At 42.1% G+C, this 13,288-nt stretch overlaps 1 long non-coding RNA gene across 1 annotated transcript; it reads left to right on the top strand.

The window, feature by feature from the left end:
- The first annotated feature begins 394 nt into the window (after positions 1 to 394).
- LOC144585032 (uncharacterized) lies at positions 395 to 7,437 on the top strand. Its single transcript, XR_013539532.1, has 2 exons — positions 395 to 1,641; positions 1,970 to 7,437. It is a non-coding gene; the product is annotated as an uncharacterized LOC144585032 (long non-coding RNA).
- Positions 7,438 to 13,288: the final 5,851 nt, after the last annotated feature.

Here is a 13,288-nt window from a genome sequence, read left to right as displayed (position 1 = left end):
GGTTCTCACAGGGAAGAGGGAAGCTTTGCACAGCCTCTGGAAAGACACAAGAGGTGGAGAGATTGCAGGGTGCGGGTGTGGGCGTTTGTCCCTTTATCGGGCCCCAGGCATGGATTTTAGAGAAGGTGCCACTTGCTTTAAGCAAGTGGTAGATGGAGCGCATGCACACAGAAACATTTCATTTATTTATTATTTATTATATTTATATCCCACCCACACATATACACACACATATACACACATACAAACATACATGTATACTGTATATGTATATAAATGTGGGTTGAGGATTTCTCCCCTAATGTTCCCACAGTGTTTTAAAAAAAAAAATTGCCAGGATCTTTGTCCATCATTTCCCCAAAACTTACTGAATCTATTGCAGAAACGTCTGTGATGATTTGTGTTTTTATGTGTATTAGAATGGGATATGTAGTCCTAAGATTGTCCCAATAGCATCCATTTTGATTTAAAGTCTGTTCTGTAGTAGGAAAGTTTTATATGCTGTTCCAGAGAAGCTTCGCTCTCTGGTTATCTCGTTGCTAAGATGAGCAGAGAGCAGAGAGTTTCGTAGTCAAAATAATTCTGCCACAAAGAATGATAACAACTGAAGCTCCCTGAGAAAGTTAGGCGGGACAACAAGGCCCAGGAGGCATTCTGGGAAGAAGAAGAGTGAGGAGGAGAGAAGAAAGATGGAGTTTGCCTGAGAAAGGGGCAGACACGTGCTTTTCCCATAATGGACTGGTTTTCATCTAGCATCAGCCTTTGAAGACCCAAGACACGTGAGATGGATGATTTATGCTTTTTGTTAGTTAGCATAGTTTCATTTCTTTATTTTTTTAGCTGGAGTGGGGGAGTGGTGTGTTTCGTTAGTCTTGAATGAAAATGTACCTACTGACTTATGTTACTATCAACTGAAACCTTTTCTAAAGTAATTCTTTTTAATAAAACAGTAATGATTGATTTCTATCAAGCTTTGTTTCTTGAACAGACTAGCTGAATGTCTAATTGGCCACGTGGGTTTGCTACCAAACTTTCAGAGCCAAATCATTCTGAGTATATCTCATGGTTATGACTGTGTTGCTTTCTTAATAAGGAGATTGGCCTCTGAGTAAGAAAATTTAGACAGAACTTGGCTGAGTTCAATTGGCTCTGCTCAGCAGTTAGAGGTTTGTCTGGTTTTCTTACCCGTCCCAATTTCCTGCACCCCCATAAATCTCTTTGGAGATACGGGGCTGTTTACATGGTTGGCAGCGGTTGGACGGAACACGTGCTTTAGTGTGATTTATGGATTTATGGTGCTTGCTTTGTAAGTGAAGCTGCAGGCATTCTTCCGGAAGCCTTGGCTGAGGGAGTGCGTGCATGCTGACAGGCTGTAAATTAGCCAAATTGCTTTTCTCTTTCCAGCTAAGGATCTTACGGAAAGACTTAGCTGCAGTGAGGTCTGATAAGAAACAACGCTTAGGTTTTAACAGACATTAAAATCTGTTTAATTGGGCTGTTTAATGAGTGGGCATTTTCATGCAAGTAAACGGTCGCCCTTCTGAAGCTCCAGTTTAGGGCTGTTCCTGCCAGAGTGTTTTATGGCTTTGCTCTCGCCCTACAGTTTCGGCTACATGGGCAGAGAGAGATTTTTCCTTTTGGGTCAGTTTGGCGTTTGCTTTGGATGCAGCTTATATGGAGCAACACTTAGAAAAAGAGGAATTTTTGGAATTGCCTGGAGAGCTGTTTGTGACTCATAGAAAGGTTAAAATTGGAAGTGCATCTGCTAAGCTGTCTTTGGTTAGTACAGATACTAAGCCCTGGCACCAAGAGCTTTTGGAGGCTCTTGAACACGACGTCTTGACTCCAAGTGGAGCTAAGCAAAGGATTACTTATGATTCTTCACAACTGAGAAGGGAATTACAAAAGGGAGATATAATGGCTAAACTCCCAGCACAGGACGTCCAGGATCTACTTAGATCTGATTCAGATCAGACTTGGACTAAGTTGCAACAGATGGATCAGGCAGAGGAAATGGCGGGTGCCAGCACTCCAGTAGGGAGGGGAGTGCCAGGCAGAGGCATTTCTGATGGGACAGCAGGAGCAGCAGCAGCAGCAGCAGCCGGTGCTGAGTGTCCTGATCCTAACAAGAGTCTATCACCAGTGGATAAGTTAGCCATGGTGTTTGCTGATTTTGTTGCTTGTCACACTCAAACTATTCGTAATCAGAGTATGGCTGATGAGTTATTGAAGCAGTACAGAGAGGCAAAGGTGGAGCGTTTGGTTAATGAGCTGAAGGAAAAAGAGGAGTTTAAGAACTCAATAGCCAGTGTTGATAGAAGCAATCTACCTTACTACCATGATGGCGATGATATCTTAGCATTTTTATCGATATTTGAACAGGCGTGTCGAGACCTTAAGATACCGGAGGCCTGGCACCTCAAGCTATTGCGTACTCAGTGTTCTGGGCAACTTGCCAACTTGGTAGCCAAATTATCTGATGAGGACCCTGACTGGCCTACTTTTAAAGAGGTGGTAAAGAGAAAATTTGGTTTCACTTCGGAAATACTGAGGCAGAACTTTAGAAAACTGAAAAAGCAGCCTAATGAGTGTTATTCTGCACTAGCTGACAAAATAGAACATCTAGGTGATCAGTGGTTGAGCTCCTTGGGCGCCAGTACTTTTGCGGATTTAAGAACTGTGTTGTACATGGAGCATTTTCTTAATTTAGTGCCTTCAGAAATAAGAAGTACTTTGTTGGAGAGAGGATACAAAGACTTGCAAACCCTTGCTTTAAAGACTGATGAAATTCTCTCCTTTAAAACGCATGAACCTGCTGTTAGGCCAAAGACTGCACCAGTAGCGCCTATGAGACAGAGTCAGCCTGAATTTAGAAAGTCTTTTCCTCAAGAGCCCAGGCAAAGTTCATTTGAGCAACGCAGGAGTCTAGCTCCTAGCCAGAGTAAAACGCCTCTTAAATGTTTTGAATGTGGTGGCTCTCATCTGCGACGAGATTGCCCAAGGTTGAATGTGCCAGCTAGCCAAGTTAAGGAGCCAGCTAGGAAAACACCTGTGCCAGCTCCACGCAGATCTAAAGCAGGCACACCCAAGATGGCGTATGTAAGTTCTGTACCGGCAGGAACTCAGCAAGTGCCAGCTGCCAGTAATGCAGTTTCTGTGCCTCACCAGTCAAGCATTGTGCCTTCACAGAGTCAGGAAGGAGTTAACCTAACTGTAACCCCTTCGCAAGCCAGTGGAATGCAGGCAGCAGTAAACCAATATGTGCCTAGAGTTTTGGACTTACAAATTGCTTCAATTTCCTCAGAAATTGTAAAAGAGACTGCATCAGGAGAGAGGTTTTCTGTTATGGATCCTGATTGCATAGTACCAACTGCGCAAAGGGACTGGGCAACCCGCACATTTTCTGAGGTGGTTTTTCTTCACACACCTGGAGGTGATATGGCTTTAAGTGCTTTTCGTGACTCGGGTGCCGACATTTCTTTGATAAGCAAACGTTTTCTAGACCCCACCTTAATCTTGAACAACCTGAGGTGTCCAGTAAAAACTTATGGATCTGTAGAGACTGATCAGCGTTTCAATCCTTTAGCTTATGTCAAAATTTCGTATAAGAGCTGGTCAGGTGCAAAACATATTTTAACCCATGAGGGAAAACCTGATTTTCTTCTTGGAAATGATCTTGCTTTTTTGGATCACATGCAGAGTCAAAATGCAACTTCAATGTCGGTAGTTACGCGGTCTCAAAGTAGGGAGATGCATGATCCTGAAAGGGAGCAGGAATCCACTGAGGATAGCTCAGATGGAGACCTTACCCAACAGCAGCCTCTTGTGACCGAACCTGATAATGCAGCTACAACAGAAACTAAAATGGAGGAGGTGATACCTAAGGGATCAGAGGACTTTAGACTGAAGCAGCTTAATGATCCCTCTCTAGCTTCTTTGAGGTCACAAGCAGACAACTATGCTGAACGCCCTGCGCATCAGCAAGTTAGTTTCCTGTGGGGAGAAAATGGACTTTTGTACAGAGAATATTTCCCCAAATCCAACTTGGATGCCCAACCTGTTCAACAGTTAGTCGTGCCTACTGAATATAGACTGAGAATACTAGAAATGGCTCATGACCATCCGAGTAGTGGGCACCAGGGAATACAAAAAACCCTAAAGAGGATTTCTCAACATTTTTACTGGCCTGGTATTTCAAAAACTGTAAAGGACTATGTCAGTTCTTGTGACTATTGCCAACGCACAGGCCATCAAACTGACAAGGTAAAGGCCGAAATGCAGATTATGGAAATTCCTGACCAAGTGTTCCAGTGTTTGCAAATGGATGTGCTAGGACCTTTTGTTCCTACTAAATCTAAGAAGAAATACATCATTTCTTTCATCTGTTCTGCCAGTAGGTGGATCGAGGCTTACGCTATTAGCAACCTGACAGCTACCACCATAGCTAGAATCATCGTGGACTTGTGCTCGCGTATTGGAGTACCATCCAAAATAATTTGTGATCAAGCAGGAGCCTTTACAAGTGAACTTATGCGTAAGATCTGCGAGATAAGTGGAATAACCATCAGTTTTTCCATGGCCCATCATCCTCAATCTCATGGTATGGTGGAAAGAGGTCAACAAACTTTGCTTAGGATGATTAAAACTTTGACCCAAGAATATGGAAACATTTGGGATGAGCTTTTGCCTTTTGCTTTGTTTGCTTACCGTAGCTCAGCTCATTCTTCACTAGGTGGCTTTTCTCCAAGTGAGGTGGTGTTTGGAAGAAATCTACAAGGACCATTGGACTTCCTGAAATCCAATTGGGAAGGTGTGGTTAAAAGTAGTACTGTGCCAGTTGCTGATTTTGTTAGAAAACTTCAAGAGAAACTCTTGGCTGTCCAGGAGTTAGCCAGAGACAATTTATTGGACGCTCAAGCAAGTCAGAAGTTCTTCCACGACAAGAGATCCAGACACAGGGAATTTTCTGTGGGTGATTTGGTACTTGTTCTGAACCCACTCAGACCTTCTAAGCTAGAAGTTGTCTGGGAAGGTCCAGGTGAAATTGTCCAAAAATTGGGAAATGTCAATTATCTTGTCAAAATGTTGGATTCTAATAAGAAACCTGTTCTTTACCATGTCAATAGTTTGAAACTGTACAAAGATAGATCTGCAATGGTTTTTCAATGTCATGCTGAATATTTTCATGCTGCAAATGAACCTATTGATATGTTATCTGAATTGCAAGATGCAGGTACATGGTCTGATAATCTTGTTTTAACAGGTACCGTTGATCAGAAAGAAAGGTTGTTTCAAATTTTAGAACAATACCAAGATGTGTTTTCAGATAAACCAGGTTACACCAAATTGATCAGTCATGTGATAACTACTGAGAACAACGCCCAGCCCATACGGTCTAGCCCATATAGAGCAATTGGTAATCATGCTATCCAAATTGAACAAGAGATACAAAAGATGTTATCTTTGGGGGTGATTGAACCGTCATTCTCCCCTTGGGCTTCTCCGGTGGTTCTGGTGCCAAAACGTAACGCTTTGGGTGAAATTCTCGAGGAAGTAAGATTTTGTGTTGATTACAGAAAGTTAAACAGTGTTACTGTTCCAGATCCATACCCATTGCCTAGAATGGATGATTTAATTGAACATCTTTCAAAGGCTAAGTTTATCAGCATTCTCGATCTAAAGAATGCTTATTGGCAGTTAGATTTGGCCGAAGATTCACGAGATAAGACCGCTTTCATCACGCACGTGGGAACTTTCCGTTTCCGCAGATTGCCATTTGGTTTGAAGAACGCAGGTGCGTCATTTCAAAGGATGATAGACAAACTTTTACAAGGTTTACCTTTTGCAAGTGCTTATCTTGATGATGTTGCCATTTTCAGTTCTGATTTTAATTCTCACATGTCTCACATTGAAACTGTTTTGTCCAGACTTCAGCAAGCAGGACTGACAGTCAAAGCCAGCAAATGTCAATGGATGCAAGGAAAAGTCATGTACTTAGGTCATTTGATTGGGCAAGGAGAAATTCAGACTTTGCAAGCTAAAGTACAATCTATTAATGATTGGCCTATTCCAAAAACTAAGAAACAGGTACGCTCATTTTTGGTCCTAATTGGCTACTACAGAAAATTCATTCCTGATTTCAGTCATTTGGCTTCACCTCTGACAGAGCTCACTAGGAAGAGACAGCCTGTCAAGGTAAAGTGGACACCAGAGTGTCAAGGTGCCTTTGAAGCTTTAAAAGCTAAGATTATGGATGCACCTATACTGAAATCCCCTGATTTTGACAAACCATTCATTTTACAAACTGATGCTTCTGAATTAGGACTGGGGGCTGTTTTGTTACAGCAAGGAGAAGATGGGAACCTTTACCCTATCTCATACTTCTCTAGAAAACTCTTGGATAGAGAGAGAAGTTACGCAGTACCTGAAAAAGAAGCTCTTTCTATATTTTGGTCTCTCAATTTACTTCGACCTTACCTATGGGGTCGTAAGTTTACACTCCAAACAGATCACAGAGCTTTAGTTTGGTTACAGAAGATGAAATCTCACAACCAAAAATTGTTGAGATGGAGTCTAGCATTGCAAGATTTTGATTTTGAAGTTCAACACATTCCTGGAAAATTGAATGTAGTGGCAGATGGTCTTTCTAGAATGTACTGTGAAGATTCTTATGAACCTGAACGTTGAAACAATGTATTCAACAGTGTGCTATGTTTCAGTATTGTAATAGTTAATCTGTAGTTGAATTTTGAGATGTAACCAGTTAATTACTTTGAATTACTTTTTAGTTACTTTTACTTGATTTCTTAAAATTAGATCAGATTAACTGCTCTGAATTTTAACGATAATCCGGGGGGGCATGTGATGATTTGTGTTTTTATGTGTATTAGAATGGGATATGTAGTCCTAAGATTGTCCCAATAGCATCCATTTTGATTTAAAGTCTGTTCTGTAGTAGGAAAGTTTTATATGCTGTTCCAGAGAAGCTTCGCTCTCTGGTTATCTCGTTGCTAAGATGAGCAGAGAGCAGAGAGTTTCGTAGTCAAAATAATTCTGCCACAAAGAATGATAACAACTGAAGCTCCCTGAGAAAGTTAGGCGGGACAACAAGGCCCAGGAGGCATTCTGGGAAGAAGAAGAGTGAGGAGGAGAGAAGAAAGATGGAGTTTGCCTGAGAAAGGGGCAGACACGTGCTTTTCCCATAATGGACTGGTTTTCATCTAGCATCAGCCTTTGAAGACCCAAGACACGTGAGATGGATGATTTATGCTTTTTGTTAGTTAGCATAGTTTCATTTCTTTATTTTTTTAGCTGGAGTGGGGGAGTGGTGTGTTCCGTTAGTCTTGAATGAAAATGTACCTACTGACTTATGTTACTATCAACTGAAACCTTTTCTAAAGTAATTCTTTTTAATAAAACAGTAATGATTGATTTCTATCAAGCTTTGTTTCTTGAACAGACTAGCTGAATGTCTAATTGGCCACGTGGGTTTGCTACCAAACTTTCAGAGCCAAATCATTCTGAGTATATCTCATGGTTATGACTGTGTTGCTTTCTTAATAAGGAGATTGGCCTCTGAGTAAGAAAATTTAGACAGAACTTGGCTGAGTTCAATTGGCTCTGCTCAGCAGTTAGAGGTTTGTCTGGTTTTCTTACCCGTCCCAATTTCCTGCACCCCCATAAATCTCTTTGGAGATACGGGGCTGTTTACAACGTCATTGAAATAAAATTTGGGGATGGTGATCTTTGGTCATAAGGAGAGGACATCGAGGGAAAATGTTTCCATTTTGAATGCCAATGTCAGATCATGGGGTGAAAAATACATGGAGGCAGAGAGTATAGGATCCAATGGACCTCTTAAGTATTGAGGGAAAAAATGACAGAAGGAAAATAAACTAAGATGCAAGTTATTTCATTTACGATCCCCTTTCTGTTTTTAATTGCTTCTAACTTCAGTCTTTTTTCAATTGTCTCCTCAATTTTCCTAATTTTTTTACCTTTTTCCGTTCTTTTCTATTCTTTTGCCCATTTTTCTGATGGAACTATGTTTAGTCATGATATCTTCTTTTCCCCCACTGTCTTTTCTATTTGCTTGCTATCTTGTATCTATTTCATCCAGTTTTTTATAAACCCATTTAAGATTTTCTGGAGAATTTTTCAACCACTTTGGTCAGAGGGTAGACTTTTTGGGGGGTGACGGAGGGGGGAAAGTGGGGTGTGTCCCCGGTGCTCTCTCCCCTCCCAATTTCTCCTTCCTCCAGCAACCCCCCAAACCTCACACCTCAGGTCGGAAGCGGGATATGGGCTTTGGGGAAAAGGGGGTTCAGCTGCGGGCGATGGGGCTCCCTCCCTCCATCCCCCCTGAGATGCCTGGCCTGCCATTCTGAGCATCTTCTGGATCCCCTTCCCCTTAATGGGGTTTGAAGGGGACTCTTTAGAATCGCTTGGTTCAGTGGCTCTGGATGGAGGAGAGGGAAGGGCAGTCCAGATCCCTCTCCTGACCAGATCCCAGGCTGGGGATCCACTGAAGAAAAGGGATGGTGGGTGTGTGGAGGGATTTCCTCCCTCCCTTTGTTTGTGTGTTTGTGTGTTTGTGTGTGTGTGTGTGTGTGTGTGTGTGTGTGTGTGTGTGTGTGGTGGGAGGCTTCCTGGCAGCATTGCAGGAAAAGCCTTTTTTCCACCTGAGAGGAAAGCAGGGCAGAAAGAGAAAGAGGGCCCAGGAAGGCCACAGGTTTTGGTGCAGAGGCGGAAAGATCTCTCTCCCCCCCCCCAATGAAACAAACTTTTTCTTAGGGGGGAGGAATGTGGCGATCTTTCACAACACTCATGCTATTTTTATTCATTCTCTGATTTGCATGAACCTATGAGAGGGCTGGAGAGGCGGAGTCAGCAGCTACCCGAGGATTGGCAGGAGGAGGAGGAGGAGTCAGATCGAGAGCAGAGAGAGTGAGCCTGAAGGGGAGGTTAGTCTGTGGTCCTTAGAGAGTGTGCCAGAGTTAGGGGTTAAGAGTGTGGAACTTATAGAGCGAAAAGAGTTAAGAGTGAAACAAGTTATTAATAATCTAATGAATACATTAAAGTCTGTGAAGAACCCGTTTAAGCCAACTGCAATCAATAAACCTCTGTTGTTCAACTTTATTCTCAGCTTGGACCTCAATCTTTCTAATTAAAGGGTGTTGACAGAGGTCAGCGGGTGGCAGCGAGATAAAGGATGTGTGAGCTGGGTGAAACGAGCAGGGTCCACGTGTGTAAACGTCACATTGCCTCTCTGAACATGTGCAGAGTGTTATTATTGTTTTAGCTCCCGATCCTGCTGGGCTCCACCCTGCGTTAACTGCTGTGGGTTAGATGCTGCTTGGCGTGGGGCCTCTCCCAAATGTTTCCTTCCTTCTTTTGTGATCCAGGAGGGTGAACTGAAGAAGGCTGTACTTTTAGTACTGGGAGCCAGGCTTTGTTGAGTTTTAGACTTTCTTCTTCTTTTTGTTGAAACTGTGCTGATGTTTGTGGATTTCAATGGCTTCCCTGTGTAGGCTAACAAAATGGTTGCTGGTGTTGTCCAGTACTGCTGTGTTTTGAAATAGAATTTCATGTCCAGATTGTTTTAGGGCATGTTCAGCTACTGCCAATTTTTCCAGTTGTTTTAGTATCCAGTTGTTCCAGTATCTCTCATGTTCTTTAATTTTAGTGTGGATGGTGCGTTTTGTGGTCCTGTTGTTGTTGTTGTTGTTGTTGTTGTTGTTGTTGTTGTTGTTGTTGTTGTTGTTGTTGTTGTTGTTGTTGTTATCACTATTACTATTACTATTACTATTATTATTATATTCCACCCATCTAGTCGTTGACTACTCAGGGTGGCTTACAACATATTCAGCAAAGAAATGACAAATATGTTTCAATCTAAAAAATGTAAAGTAATGCACATTGGGGCAACCCCCCCAAACTCTATGGATCACACATAAATGGCAAATAAATGACCATTCAATTGAGCAAGTCAAATCTTGTGATCTTTCAGTCCTCAGGATCTTGGAAGGCTCAATTATCCAACGCTATTGGAAATGCTCAGAGAAGTATTGAGTCACTCATACATTTTTTTTCTTTGCAAAAGGAGGTCAGTATATACAATCGGCCATGCTGGTCTTCAGTGCCAAGGTGTTAGCACAGATTTTCTATGGTGCACAGTGGTGTAGATACAGAAATGTTACCGCAGTGGAGTCCGTTCAAGCGAAATTTCTGAGACCTATTCTTGGAGTCCTGAGTTGTGTGCCAAATGTACTTTTATGATTAGAAACAGGCCAAATGTTGATAAGAGTCCCAGGCATGGATACTTAATTTAAAAGTTTTGGTTTAAAATGTTCTTCACCCCTGTGGGGTTGGGTTCCCTTAATGCTAACTGACAAGTTTCAGTCCAGATGGGAAAGATCTATGGATGAGAAATTAAATAATTTGGGTCTCTCGAGAAGTGCTATTTTGTTAATGAGCTATACCAGGGCATCACAGAGAGTGAGCTGCAACACCCTGTCAGCAGAGCTACGGCCCATCCTGGCTTTAGGGGTGATGGTCAGGCGTTTTTACCTGCAAGCTATCTGAATACTCTGGCCCTTCCAAAATATAGAAAAGCATTTACATGAGCAGAGTTTAATGTACTTCCTTCAGTCCTGGCTGGAAGGCAGACACAAGAACATTCCTTACGAAGAGCGCTTATGTCCTTGTGAGGCTGGTGTGGGGGAGACAGTTGGCCATGTTCTGTTGTATTGCTCCTTCTACACGGGTCTCCGTGACACTTTTATTCCTCCAATTTTGCAAAGCATCCCTGGAGGAGATGATGAGAGTACTATATGTGTTATCTGCTGGCAGACCAGTGTCCATCAGTAATGATTAAAGGGGCCGGATTCTGTGCAGCAGCACTAGCCTGCGGGCAAGAAATGGTGCCTTAATCCTCTAGATATATATATGTATGTATGAATATATGAATATGTATGCTTTGGGGGTGGGGTTATGCTCCTAACAATTATTTATGGAATTTGTCTCCCTAAGAGTCTGCCGCACATAATTTATATTATAGTATTGAGTCTGTTAGTTCTTACACAGTTGTTCTGTGTTATTCACATCTGATCTGTTGATCGTACAAATAAACATTACTTATCAGCTGATGGGTTCTTAGCTGTCCGTGAGAGATCAGGAAAGACAGCTTGGTGTGTTGGCAGACAGCTCGATGAAAGGGTCCACCCAGTGTGCGGCGGCAGTGAAGAAGGCCAGTTCCATGCAAGTGCTATTTTAGGCTGCATTAATCAAAGTATAGTTTCCAAATCCCGCAAGGTGCTAGTCCCCTCCTATTTAGCACTGGTGAGGCCTCGCCTTGAGGATTGTGTCCACTTCTGGACACAGCACTTCAAGAAGGATTTTGACAAATTGGAACAAGTTCGGAGGAGGGCGACAAGGATGATCAAGGGGCTGGAGGTCCAAGCCTTATGCGGAAAGGCTGAAAGAATTGGGCATGTTTTGCTTTGGGAAAAGAAGACTGAGGGATGATATGATGGCACTTTACAAATATTTGAAAGGCTGTCATACAGAGGAGGGGCAGGATCTGTTCTCAGAGATCAAGAGACACAACAATAGGCTCAAGTGAAAGGAAGCCAGATTCTGTTTGAATATCAGAAAACCTTCCCTACTGTTAGAGCAGTACGACAGTGGAACCAATTCCCTCAGGAGTTGGTGAGTGCTCCAACACTGCAAGTGTTCAAAAGAAATTTAGACAACCGCCTGGCAGATCTGCTTTAATTGTATTCCTGCCTTGAGCAGGGGATTGGACTGGATGGCCTCTTGGGCCCCTTCCAATTTCTCTTTTCTATGATTCCTAGAAGAACACCCAGCCCCTGAGATTCCATATGCCGGCTAGGGCTCGTTTTGCCCTTAGTGAGATGGACAGGTACTAGCTCAGTCTGTTTTCTGCTGGAAGAATTTTTCCCCAGTCTTTCTATGTTGCCTTTCAGTTCTTACTGCATTGTTTTCATTTTTTTAATTGTTTTGATAACTTGGGTTAGGGTGTGGGATACAGAAGGTAAGAGGGGGAAAAGGGTTGGGGTTGAGGGGGGGAGGAGAAACAAAAATATACTAACATCTGTTCCATTCACATTGCAATATCAAAATTCAAACTCCGCTTTTCTACTATTTTCTGCCTTCCAGATTTTAGTACACGTTTTAATCTATGTTATTCAAGCACTGTCTGGTGACTCTAACCATTTGTAGAATAGGTCCCATCTTTCAGTTGCCTTTTGTAAAGGACAGTCCTTCATCACTTCTGATAGAATGTCCATTTCTGCTGCATCCCTTATCTTCTCCGTAAGATCTTGCTTCGGTACCACCGGACTTTTCCAATTTTTGGCATAAAGAATTCTGGCTGCGGTGACTATATATATATAACTATTCACTTCTTTGCTTTATATTACAGTGGTGCCTCGCTTAACGATGTTAATTGTTTAAAAAAAAACATCGCTATGGGAAAACATCGCTAAGCGAAACACCATTTCCCATAGGAATGTATTGAAAACCGGTTCATCCGTTCCAATGGGAACGGATTACCGTCCTTAAGCGAAAATCCCCATAGGAAGCATCGCTAAGCGATACAATGTTTCCCCCATTGGAATGCATTGAAGCCTATTCAATGCATTCCAATGGTTTTGCGATGTCCGTTTTTGCAATTTTTAGTGTGTCTTAAAAGGTTCAAAAACGGTTTTAAATGCTTGGGATTGTTAGTGCACCTTCTAAAACCTTTGCAAACTTAATTTGGCTTTGTTCTGACTCTTAGTTAATTTTTGGTGAATTCTTTTCTCCCCCATTGGAAAGCATTGAACTGTCGGCTTGATATCATAGCCATCTGTTTCTCCGGGTGTGCTTCATAGTATTCCAGAGAATTTAGGATTATCCTCATACTATTTTTCATCTGCCTTTTTGGAAGAAACCCAGACTGATCTTGATGTATTAACTGTATTAACATTCTTTTCAGTCTAGTTGTCAACATGGTCACATATATTTTATAATCCACATTCAGCAATGAAATTGATCTGTAGTTTTGGATTTCTTTACCCTCCATGTTTTCCTTGTGAATAAGGGAAATTATCACTTCTGTCCATGTTGGTGGCAATTTTCCCTCTTCTTCAACACATTCCAAAAGCTTCTTATATAAGTTCCAATTCTTTATAATATTCCGCTGGCAGACCCTCTGGGCCTGGTGCTTTCCCATTTTTTGTTTTTTGAGGGCTTCTATAATTTCTGCATACGTTAAAGGCTCGTT

Source organism: Pogona vitticeps, chromosome W, assembly GCF_051106095.1.
Source record: "Pogona vitticeps strain Pit_001003342236 chromosome W, PviZW2.1, whole genome shotgun sequence".
Lineage (NCBI taxonomy): Eukaryota > Metazoa > Chordata > Lepidosauria > Squamata > Agamidae > Pogona > Pogona vitticeps.
Note: the sequence above shows the minus strand (reverse complement) of the source record. Positions and strands in the feature narration are given on the sequence as shown.